This window comes from Crocuta crocuta, unplaced genomic scaffold, assembly GCF_008692635.1.
Source record: "Crocuta crocuta isolate KB4526 unplaced genomic scaffold, BGI_CrCroc_1.0 scaffold9, whole genome shotgun sequence".
Classification (NCBI taxonomy): Eukaryota; Metazoa; Chordata; class Mammalia; order Carnivora; family Hyaenidae; genus Crocuta; species Crocuta crocuta.
The window spans coordinates 3,263,013-3,272,884 of record NW_027551567.1 but is presented as its reverse complement, the minus strand read 5'-3'; the positions used below and the strand labels follow the sequence as shown (position 1 = coordinate 3,272,884).

Here is a 9,872-nt window from a genome sequence, read left to right as displayed (position 1 = left end):
ACTCCAAGATTCTATGAGTCTTTCAATTCCAGCTCTCAGACAACACTTCCTGAGTTTCTGTTCCTGTGTTGGGAGTCAGAAAATGACTTCTACTCCTACTTTAGCCATGAAGTGGCCATGTTACCTTGGCAAGTGTCTCTGCCTCCTCACTGTCGAATGACGGACTTATATTAACTTAGCACTCTTCCAGGCCTCACATTCTGTGATTCTAGGAAGCATAAGTTCCACCATCCTTTCCTGATGGAGGGAGAGTTGTCGAGATAGAAGAAGCCTCTTTGCCGATGCTCAAGGGCATTTATTCTAGCTTGGATTGGACAGTAAGTGCCAACAACAGAGAGTAGGTTGTCTCTCAGCTAAGTGCCCCTTGTTCCCTGACTCTTGGAAAACCTCATTAATCTATTTCCAATTATTTTAGAGCTTTGAGTGTCCCTGAATATATGTTACCCAGCTCTTGTTCTCCTGTTTTTAAGTGTGATATTGTGCATTTTGTTAGGATGACAAATAGGGGAAATATGTGCAGTGTATGGATAGGAAGTGATTTCCTTAGCAACGATTACAATAAGAAAAAATTATCAAAGGATGTGGGCTTTCCTCTACTTTCATTACCCCCAAATCTAGCCCCTCACTTAAACTTAATCTTTCCTTTTTTATTGTAAGATAAAACATAGAATCATGTTCTCATGATGATCTATTATAATTTGGGGGTTAACCAAGATTTGACATACGCACATAGCAGAGAGGGGCTTTCACTGCTGTTTGGGGTGTTATATTTAAAGCACATGTGTATATTTGGCTTGTTTCCTCTTTGGAGCTGTTCAGAAATCTGAATGACCTATAGAAGCTGTTTTCTTTACCTTTCTTGGATGTCTATACCCTTATGCCTATTCCTTCCTCTTATCAAATTGAAACACAAATACCCCAAACCATAGAAACCATCATGTGTAAATATTGAGGCCAATCAGATATTTACTTGAAGTCATAAGGTCTAAGAGAGTCTTATAAAGTAATATTTGGCCTCTGGGCTGGGCTGCCCTCTCTTACCTTTTTCAGATAAACCCTCTGCAATATGAGCGTGCAGTTTCTTGTGTTTTAACTTTTTACTTTTCTGTGATGGAGAGGAGACTCACCTCACTTCAACTTGCCAGAATTAGTCTGCCAAGTCTCAGTAAGGATCCAAGAACACAACTTTCTGGCACAACTTGGCATTGCCTAAGCTTGGAGACTTCTTAATTAGTAAGGACCCAGAAGAGTTCTCAAGGACCTTTTTGTTGAAGTTTAAGTCTGGAGATGAAGACTTGGGGATAGCCCCTTCTGTGTAGTTACTTCAGGGATGGGAGCACAGCAGAGCTAGAAAGCAATATTTCTGGTCTATTCTAGGCAGTTGGTCCACAAATTAATATTGATCCTTTTCTTGATGCCTCCCTTCTAAACTGCAGGAGAGACAGAAGTCATGACATCATTTTAATGCCATTTCATCCACCATTATTTTCTATTCCGATGTTATTGCTAGTCAACCATGCATGGCTTCCTTCCTTTAGGAGAGGGAACCTCCTGCCTCCATCCCATGCTTCTGTTTAGGAGAAGGGATGCACACTAGACCTCAGCTGATCACATGTGTGTTTCTTTGGTACGGGTTGCTGAGATGTATGATCCCCTTCCCCAGTTCTGTTCAGAGTGCTCTATTTTTTAAATAACAGTGAAACAACTGGTGGCCATAAAGCAGAAAAAGAGAAACAAGTTGGAATTTGTTTCTGAGCTTCTGTTGTGGCAAACAAATAGGTCAAGTGAAATAGCGACTCAATCGCAGACAGAAACCACGTGATGAAAGGCTTCTAAGCTTGGCTCTCAGGCACACCCACCTTTGGGGTCCCTGGTGAGAGGGAGCTGGGCTGGTGGAGAATGATATTGCTTGGTAATGGCAGGCCATGGTTGGAAATGAGAAGACAAATCCCAAGACTGGCTTGAGGGTTCTGGCCAGTTCTTTTCAGCTGAAGGTACTCCTACTTGACCATGTTTGCTGCTGTCTCTGAGAGCCTGTAAATTCTACAAAGTTAGCACATGCTAGCATTGCCAGTGAAGTCCAGTGGTCTTCAGCATCATATTATCGAGGCATTAAATTGCATGTATGGTAATGTGAGTTGAACAAAAGCGCATCCCAGGAGTGTGAAAGAGCAGAAGCAACAGGTTGTTTCTCCTTGCATTGTCCTGAAGTTTCTGCCTTTCTGCACCGTGCTTATTCCAGCTCTTAAAAATATCAACATATGAAGTAAAAAGAAGGAACTCTATTGACCACAGTTCTTTTTGGTTCTGTCTCCTACTTCAGTTCTCCTAGGCATTCCTGCAGCCTAACAGGAGACACAGTTGTACAGAAACCAACCAGCAAGGAGGCCTGGGGGGGAGGAAGGGACGTTTGAAATAGCTGTGTGAATTTTAAGAAGACTTTTAGAAAATAGGCAGTTTCTGCAGTCCACCTGCTCACATTATAATTCCTCTCTGCTGTTCGATGCGTTACTCTCTTTCCTTTTCCCCAACCCTTGCATGTAGTCTGAAGTGGAAATCTTTTCCATATTTACTCTGTCTGGGTTCTGTTGCATCTGAGATTGGCAGGTAGTTCGACTTTCATTTTGGGCTATGCTTCAAGGAAAAAAGACTATCCCTTGTTCTTTCTTTTCCGGTTTATATCTTTTTCCTTCTCCAAGGTACTCTTTTCTTCATTCTCTGTCCCTCTTCCTTCTCTCTTCTTACATTCGCTAGGTCAGATTTACCCTTCCCTAGTTATTTTCTCCTTTATCTCAGCTTCTCTCTACCTAACCATCTACTCTGTGGGGAAAATGAAATACTCTGTGAAATGGTAGATAGCTCAATTTCTGATATTCAGGAATCCCATTCCCTGCCCAAATGGACTCTAAAAGGACTCAAAGAAAATGATTCCAGATTAAAGATGGAGTATAGTTCATCAACATAGACAAGAGAGAAATTTCCCAGACACTGCACCAATTAGTTCCTTTCTGTCTTGAGTACTTGCATGAAGAAGGAATGTTCTAGGGCCATATTTGGGAGGGGCAAGAACTTATAGTAGAGGTGCAAGGATAAGAGGCCCTTTTGTCCCCACCACTCATTGAAAGGGCTCTTGTCAAGGTCAACTGTCACCTTTGTGTTGTCAAATTCAGCAGTCACTTTGGTGTCCTCATCTTATCTGATCTCTCACTAGTGTTGTCTCACTTGTCTCCTGCATTTCTTCTCCCTCCTGGCCACTGCTGCTCACTCCTCCTGGATGAGCCTCCCTTCCCCACTTCAAGTACCCAGGCCCCAGGGCCCAGCTAGGGCCTTCTCTCTTCTCCATTCAAAGTCTCTCCCTGAAGGATCTCATCTTTAAGTATCATTTATATTTGGAAGACTTCTAAGTATCAGTCACCAGTCCTGACCTCTCTCCAAAGCTCCAGACTCCTAACAAGAAGAGATCTAGTTGGGCAGACACCTCCTGACATTTCTTTCTGATGTCTCCAAGAGATTACCTGACATCTCCTCTTGAATAGGCATCTCAGATGGAACCATGACCAACCAAAACAGATCTCTTTATTCTCACTGCCACTCTCCTAGCCAACACGCTTTTCTCAGCCTTTCCAGTTCCACTAAGTGGTATCACCGTCCATCCAGCTGTTCAGTCAAAAGTCACACCCCCACTTCTAACCCATCACCATTGAGCTCTGCCTCCAAAATACATCAGAAATCCATTCACTTTTCACAACTCCATGACTATCCCCTTGTCCATACCCCTGTCTTTCATTGTGTACGTGGCTGCAGTCATTTCCAAAGAGGTTTCCCTGTTTCTACTCTTGTCCTTATTGTGACATACAGCAGCCAGAATACGTTTCAAAAATGTAAACGAGGATGCATCATTAATCTTCTTCATCACCCCTTGCACTGTCCTGTATGTTTGCTCTGCTGTACCATAAAACACTCTTTTCTGCATTGTTCAGTACTTTACTCGCACTTGTAGTCCTGACCTGCTGAAAAGTTTAGACTTCTTTCTGCTGTTTCCTTTCTCATAGATAAAATGAGGACAAAAATATTTACGGATCTGAAAATCCTTTAAGCTATTTATTACAGTGCAGGTAAGAAAGCTTCCTAGGTAATCCCCTCCTTTTTTGAAGCTTGGAGCATAGGAATTTCAGGCACCAGTGGTATTGTTAACTTTCCTATCATTTGACCAGGGGTACTAGAGAGAATTGGGGAAAACAGTGTGGACTTGGGGAGACGGAGGTGGATTGGTGGGAGAATAAAATGGGAAAGTAAAACATGGTAGGAGGGCTTAAAAAGAGGGGCACATTGAATAAATATTTTCATTTATAATTCTTACTATAGTAACGTTTTATACATTGAGTTGCTGTAGAAAAAGGAGCAATAAAATGATATTAATTAGCATCATATTAAAAATTATACTATTTCTCCCTGAATTTGTATAATCTTTCTGCAAAGGGCTAAAAAATAGCTTAAAAAGCTCTAATGATATTATATTATGGGGCAACGTGGCTATAATGGACATTAATTATATGGTATTAAAAAAATCCACAGAGCTTTCTAAAGGTATAATATGCTAGTAAAACACTAGAAACCTAATTGCTACTCTAAGAATTTAGAATTGAAATTAGCTTAATGATAGGAAAAATTTTAATTGGAAAAAATATTCACAAAACACTTTCTATGATGTGGTTTTTCACTGTAAGGAAAATTAAAAAAATAAATAAAAACAAAATAATTACTCAGACCTTGTTACACAGATAGCACTGTTAAATTTCCTCTAAGATATCTCATTGTGTGGCTTTCAGAGCCTTTTGTAAATCAGCCACTAGAGAGCAAACTTCTTCTTTCTTTCAGACTGTAGTTTTAACTAGAAAAAAAAAATATACCACGTATATATTGGCACTCTTATAATACCACATTATCTCAGACTGTAGAATCTGATAATACAGCTTCTGGATGCCTGAAGCAGTGGGTGAGGGGGATGAAAATAGGGAATTTTAAGGCCGTTTATATTAAAAACATAAGAAAGAACAAGATAAGATACTGTAATGTTGAACCACCTTCCCGGAGTGAACATGAAACCTGCTGCTAATGGAGCATTAAGCCTTGTGTTTCATCCGATGTAATAAAATACAACAGGCATTGTTTGGTCTGACAGGCATCTTGGGCCTTTTTATGAGGCGAGGGTCTCCAGAGAGCTCAAAGAAATGATACCCTTTCCAGGTGAAGTGTGGATAAATTACATTGTCAGCTACCTTTACTGCCTTCAGTTGCAGAGGCTTGAGCCAGGCACAAGAACACTGCCAGGTGAGGAACATTCTCACCTACTGGGTGAATCCCCACTATTGATGTCAGTTCCAAAGGTCAGCATAGTCCCCAAACATCAATATGCAGGCAGATAGAGGGTGGGATGAGAAGGAGAGTGGGGGAATTTACTGCACATAGAAACCCCACGTTACCAGGCCCCAGAAGATATTTCTCAGCTGTCTTTTGGGCCAAGATTGAAAGATACTTAAGTGAGCAAAATTGCTTTCTCTGTTGGTAAACTGTTAACAATTAGCCTTTTGCACACAATCGTAGGGACTCATGGCTGAACAAAGATGTTGGAATCAAATTTCATCTCTAAGATTTGAGTATACATAGTCTAGAATGTGGACTTTTTGGGTATTTTAAAAAATATTTAAACAGCTACAGGTAGATTATAAAAGGTATCCAAGAATAAGGATTTCAAAATCTTCCAAGGGAACATTTTCCTCGGTTTATTGGCTATTTCAGTTAGGATATTTTTCTTATATTGAATTGACCCATGTGATACTGCCAATATGTGAACAGTTTGTTTTATAAAATGGCAGTGTCCCAGGATTCAACCTATTCTACAGGGTCTTCTGTGGAGGGGCCTCACCTCAATGGCCATTTAATAATCAATCAGCAGACATTGTGTGCCCACTACGTGCTCTGAACAGTGGCCAGGGTAACTCAACAAAGACACCTAGGAGTTGAACACCTGCTCTGTGCCATGTGCTGTGATGAACACTGCCGCAAACAGCGTTACAGTGTAGTTACAGAGCTTGATCACCTGAATCACTCATTGCAAGGAGACTCAGGCAGTGTTACCTTGTCTAGAGTTGAAGAGCTGTGGGAAAACAAAGAGGAAGAGATTCCATCCTGACTAGGAGACTCCAGGAACTTACTTCCATAAAAGGGGTGGTAATTGAATTAGACCTGGTGCATGCGTAAGATTGTTCTTAGAATTTCTATCAGATGTCTGCAGGTGTAATTGTTATTATCATGAGTGGTAAAGGCTCTGAGGGCAGTGGTCTATCTGTAACCACATGGAGCTTGGCAAGAAGTGGAGGCTCCATTCCACCCTCCCAAGTCAGTGTGTTGTGGTGTGTGAGAGTATTTACCCTGGGGCCATACTGCCACTTAGTAGTGTGTGACCTTGAGCAATTTATTCAACTCTTGTGCCTCAGTGTCCTCATCTGGAAAGTGAGGGTACATAATAGCACCTATCTATCTATGTTCTCCTCTGGAATTCAGATATGACTGAGCATTTCCCCAAGTCTGTGAAGTGGGGGCGCCCAACAAAATTCTTTTCACTGACACACCAAAGAGCCCCCAAGGAAAAAAGCTGAGCGAGATGAACTTAAGGAAGAGGAGTCTGGCCGGCAATTCTGGCTCAGCTGAAGCCCCAGGGAATATGGGGAGTCAAGGAAGAACAGCTGTCCGGTGGAATGTTTTCCTTTCACCCAGTTCTTTGCACTGATTCTTGCATTTTCTCTCTCTCTTTCTCTCTCTCTGAAACTTTAGGTTTATAAGCCAATAAATGAAATCCTGAAAGAGCTATTTTTACTGAAATCTCTCTAAAACTCCAGGGCCCTGGTGGATTTTCTTTCATAGCCCTCAAGCAGATTGTAACTCAGGGCAGAGGTAGGGAAGGCGGAGGCTTTGGAGGATTGCCAGTTCCAGAGGTCACAGGGCATGACTGTCAATGCCTGGGCCGCAGGACTTCCAGTGGGTGGCAGAGGAAGCAGCAGCCTTATCTAACACCATATGGGACTGCTCCTGTTTGAGCGCATTTGAGGCAGGCCCTGGGAACGCCAGAAATGCTGGGTGGCTGGGAGCTCTTTGTAGAAAAATCCTGCAATAGAAGCAGGGTGAAATTCAGCAAAAACAAACAACCCTCCCCCAAAAAGGGTGATGACCCAGTGCTACCCAATTTGTGCCTTTCAGGCTTCTGTGGTTTGGGGCACGTTAGTTACATGTGACTCCTGTTTGCAATTCATCAATTTCCTTAGTGATTGAAGGTCAAAAAAGTTTAAAAAGTTCTCCCCCTGCCTGAGAAAGTAATATATCTTATTGTGGGTAGTGAAAAAAAATACAAAATTATGTTAAAATTTCCATTAGCTTAGCACGCAGTGGTAACTACTTTGGGTATATTTTTAATTTAAAAAGCTTTTTTTTTTTTTTTAACATTTATTGTTGAGAGACAGAGACAGAGCATGAGCAGAGCAGGGGCAAAGAGAGAGGGAGACAGAGACAGAATCTGAAGCAGGCTCCAGACTCTGAGCTGTCAGCACAGAGCCTGATGCTGGCCAAACCCACCCACCACAGGAGCACCACCTGAGACAAAGTCAGACGTTCAACCCACGGAGCCAATCAGGTGCCTCGGGTATACTTTTAACTTTTAAAAACATAGTTTGATGTAGTTCATTTAGCTTTTTTATTAACAGAAGACATGTATATTTGGAATTTGGTAAATTTATCCAAATAGCTATATATTGCTATAAACTTTAGCAATTTTAATCCTCTCTCTTCACTTAACATTATATGTTGAATAGTTTCCTACATTTTGATATGCGAATATTCTACAAAACGAAATAGTGCTCAGTGGCATAAAAAGAGAACAATCCCTTCTCCACTCAGCCTTATTTGCTTTGCCGGTCTCAAGAGGAACCACTTTCTGTTATTTTATGGCAGCTTCTTTTGATACATATCTCCATATTTATTTATTTATTTTTTTAAAATGCTTATTTATTTTGAGAGAGAGAGAGAGAGAGCACAAGTGTGCAGGCAAGGGAGGCACTGAGAAAGAGGGAGAAAGAGCATCCCAAAAGGGTACATGCCGTCAGCGGAGCCATCGCAGGGGCTTGATCTTATGAACGATGAGATCTTGACCTACGATGAGATCTTGACCTGAGCTGAAATCAAGAGTCAGGCTTAACCCTCTGAGCCACTCAGGCGCCTCACGTATGTCCATATTTAAAACTAATATATTTACCTGGGAGGGGAGATGCGATGACCTTGAAGGTGGTTTTCCCGGGGCGAGGCTTGCCCATTGCACTCCGGCTGGGCTGACCCCTGCAACTTCCTGCACAATCTGTGATTGTGGGGCACTGGTTCCCTCTTTCCCCTTCTTCTCAGGTTTGAGACCATGCTTGAGCAATTCGTGCCTCCATAGTTGCTCTCTCTGCGTTTTGCCCCCAGGGTTAGGGGCAGGACAGNTGAAATCACGGGGAGTACTCAGAGCGAAGAGAGGTGTCCAGGCTGGGAGTGAGGGGTTGTGGGGGTGAAGATAAGTCAGAGCAGCAGCTTGATTGGAGGTCAAAGCTCAGGAAGGATGAAGTAGAGCCCACACTAGAGAGGCAGATCATCAACTGGGAACCAGAGACCCAAGTTGGCCGGGTGATAGAGGTTGGTAGGAAGAAGTCTGAGACAAAATTTAAAAAATTATTACAAATAAAAAAATCCCTGAGATTAATAATAATAAAGAAATGGGATTTCTTCGTTTACCAAGTTTATACAGATAGTGAGGACTTTCTCTTAACTGCTCTTTCTTGAATCTTCCTGATGTAATTATATTTTAATTTTTAGTTAAACACAAAGTCAGTGTTTTCATGATAATTATGAGAATATTGTTCACTACGGATGTAAGTAAGATGCTATAATTATGTTTTATTTCTTGTGTATTTTTTGTTTTTTTTCTTGGGATTAATAATTGTCATTTTTATTTGCTTAAGTTTCTTTGAAACACGGTAAGTCTTCCCACTTCCCAAAAGCTCTGTAAAATGGCTCTCTATGCAATTTTCCACATGGTCAAAACTCCCATGTCATTTATCAGTTCCATTTTATTCTGTAAAATTCTTTCTGTGCATCTCTGGCCTCCTGTTCTGTTCTGGACTGGTTCTTCCTGGATTAGGAGCTTCTAGATTTTTCTTTTTAAATGCTGGACTGTTATCAATTTTCAGCACATACCTTTAATATTTGTATTGTTATAAAATAGATGTTTTCTGTAATAAAATAGTGTGTACATCATGAAATATATACAAAAATAGAAAATCTAAAAGGCTAACATAAAAATAAATTTAATATTGTTTACATGCCCCCAATAATTGTCTTTCACTCACTGGAATGTGAGACCTCTGCTCTAGGCTTACTCCCAATGTCTTGGAGCTTGTTTTTTTTGCCATTAGTCTAGGAAATTCAATTTTGGCTATTTCCTGTGTTGGATCTCGTTTCTTGGGTTCCATGTTTCACATATGTCATCCTTCTGAGATCTTTCTCTCATTTGGATAGAGAGAAGATCATCGTTGCTTCCTTAGAAAAGGTGCAAGGGAAGTAAATTTCCTGAGATTTTGCTTGTTTAAAAGTGTCTTTATATAAGAGAATGAAAATACAAGTGACAGGTTGGGAAAAAATATTTTCAAAACAGTTATCTGATAAAGGACCTTTGTCCAAAATATACAAAGAACTCTCAAAACTCAACAATAAGACGGCAGATAACTCAGTTAAAACATTAGCAGATGATCTGAACAGATACCTCACCAAGGAAAATATATAGATGTCAA

At 40.9% G+C, this 9,872-nt stretch overlaps 1 pseudogene; it reads left to right on the top strand.

Moving 5' to 3' along the window:
* The first annotated feature begins 8,297 nt into the window (after positions 1-8,297).
* Positions 8,298-8,440, top strand: LOC144220210 (U1 spliceosomal RNA; annotated as a pseudogene).
* The last annotated feature ends 1,432 nt before the right edge of the window (positions 8,441-9,872 follow it).